Below are 2,725 nucleotides of genomic sequence, written 5' to 3'. Positions count from 1 at the left end.
TGGGTAGGCTGAGCTAATATAATAAAAATGACAATTCTACCTTAACTAATTTATTTATTCAGTGTCATACCAATTAAACTACAAAAAAAATATTTTCTAGAGCTAGAAAAAATAATATCAAAATTCATCTGGAAGAACAAAAGGTCCAGAACATCAAGGGAATTAATGAAAAGAAATACTAGGGTAGGTGGTCTAGCCATGCAAGATCTCAAATTGCATTATAAAGCAGCAATCATCAAAACCACTTCATACTAAGAAAAAAAAGGGGTGGATAAGTGGAATAGATTAGGTATACAAGATTCAGTTCTCAATGATTACAGTGGTCTGATATTTGACAAACTTAAAGACCCCAGCTTCAGGGATAAGAACTCACTTTTTTGACAAAAATTTCCGGGAAAACTGGGCAATAGTGTGGTGGAAACTGGGCATAGACCAATGCCTGACATCATACCCAAGAACAAAGACCAAATGGGTACACAATCTAGAAATACAGGCTTATACTATAAGCAAATTATGGGAACAAGGAATTGTTTATTTGTCAAATTTATGGAGAATGGAGAAATTTATGACCAAACAAGAAAAAGAGAACATTATGAAATGCAAAATGAATAATTTTAATCACATTAAATTGAAAAGTTTTCCCACAGACAAAGCCAATACAATCAAGATGAAGAGGGAAAAAGAAAACTGGGAAAGGTTTTACAACTAGTGTCTGTGAAATAGGTCTGATTTCTAAAATGTAAAGAGAACTGACTCAAATTTACAAGAATACCAATCATTCCCCAATTGATAAATGGTCAAAGGGATATTGAATAGGGAATTGTCAGAGGAAATCTCTGGACCCTGAAGTATTTGCATGTCTGATGAGAAGGTTTTACCCTAATTGACCTCCTACTACTTCAAACAAATATACAGAGATAATAAAATTGTGTAGTTTTTAGCTCAAGGGACAATTTGCATAAGAATCTCTTCAGGGGAAATTGATTTCACAAGATGAAGTTAGTGAAAATTAGAGAAAAGAGAGACCATGCTTCTGGCTTAGGATCTCCTTTTCATTCTGACCATGATCTCCCTTTTCCCCAGCTTTCAACTAACCTGACCTTCATGAAATCAATTTGGACAAATAAGGAGATCTTTGGCAAATGACCTTTGAGACAAGGGTTGCAATTTTCAAGGAACAAAGTCCTGGAATGTTATTCTAAGATGACTGTTACATGGTCAACCTAATGTTGAATAGTATCCCAGTTTCTATGATCTTCTCTAATCTATTCTGTTTTACAGGGTGACCTTACCATATTCCTCTGGGGAAAAACCCTACATGTGAATTTGGACAATTTCCAGTCCTTCCTGTCTAAGTTTGTTCATTCTTAGTCCTTGCTACCAATGTCTAAAGCCAGGATACTCTTCTTCATTCTTAATACTACATATTAGCATAAGTCTACACTTTCCTCTAAAGTAGAACAATTCCATAAATGAATCTCAGTCCCTGTGCAATAAAATGTATCTCCAGTAATTCTCTTTCCTTTCTCTCAAGATGGTGGACAAAAAGCCCCCAAAGGAACCAAAGGCAAAGAAGGCTAAAAAGCAAAAAAAAAGGAGAGCAAGAAAGAAGATGTGGCTGAAAAGGTGGTGAAATAGCCTCGAAAGCATTGCAGGCAGAATCCAGTCCTGGCCCGAGGAATTGGTAGGTTCTCCAGATTTGTAATGTATTCCCAGAGAGTCATTTACAAGTGGAAATACGTTGCACCAAAAACTGAATTGAAAGGAAAGAGAAAGAGAAGGTACCTGCTACTATCTCAAAGCCGGTTGGTGGCGATAAGAATGGAGGAACTAGTGTGGTAAAGATTTAAAAAATGTCTAGGTATTACCCTGCTGAGGATGTGCCTAGAAAGCTGCTAAGTCATGACAAAAAGCCCGTCAGCCAGCAGGTGAGGAGACTTCTAGCTAGCTTCACCCCAGGCCCCATTCTAAGCATGCTCACTGGTCACCACAGGGGCAAGTGAGTGCTTTTCCTGAAGCAGCTAGCTAGTGGCTTGCTACTGGTGACTGGACCTCTGACCATCAATCACGTTCCTCTGAGAAGGACCCATCAGAAATTTGTCTTTTCCACATCTACCAGGGTTAACCTTTTGGGTGTAAAAGTTCCATATCATCTTACTGATGTTTACTTCAAGCAGAAGACACTCCATAAACCTAGACCCCAAGAAGGAGATATTTTTGATACAGAAGAAGAGAAATACAAGATTACAGAACAGCGCAAGGCTAATCAGAAAACAGTGGACTCTAAGATCCTGCCCCAAATCAAGAAAATTCCTCAGTTCCATGGCTATCTGCTCTCTGTATTCTCTCTCCAACGGAGTTTATCCTCACAAACTGGTATTTTAAATGCCTTGCAGAGAACTCATTAAAATATTTGCAAGAGCTAAAAAAAAAAAAAAATGTATCCCCTATGATATGGACACTTTCTTTGCCAAAATGTGTATCTTCTGGAGACTTCATGGCAACCCCACAGTGCAGATGACAGCAGAGAATGTTGGCATCTGCCAGGTCCCAGTGGAAGACATAAAGAGTTCTCCAGGTCCCCAAAACTTGGATCTCCACTCTTCCTTCACATTGGGAGCTTCCATCCATCAGACAAAAGTCTGCGTAGCTGGGGAGAAGAAGGTGGGGTTTTAGAAAAGTGATTGTGACCTCGTCTCAGTACAAAGTGGAAGCAGGATGAAAG

The 2,725-nt window shown here is 38.7% G+C and overlaps 1 pseudogene; it reads left to right on the top strand.

Annotated features, from left to right (window-relative positions):
• The first annotated feature begins 1,534 nt into the window (after window positions 1-1,534).
• LOC140525878 (large ribosomal subunit protein eL6-like) lies at window positions 1,535-2,385 on the top strand (annotated as a pseudogene).
• Window positions 2,386-2,725: the final 340 nt, after the last annotated feature.

The sequence above is a fragment of the Notamacropus eugenii genome, chromosome 2 (assembly GCF_028372415.1).
Source record: "Notamacropus eugenii isolate mMacEug1 chromosome 2, mMacEug1.pri_v2, whole genome shotgun sequence".
Classification (NCBI taxonomy): Eukaryota; Metazoa; Chordata; class Mammalia; order Diprotodontia; family Macropodidae; genus Notamacropus; species Notamacropus eugenii.
Note: the sequence above shows the minus strand (reverse complement) of the source record. Positions and strands in the feature narration are given on the sequence as shown.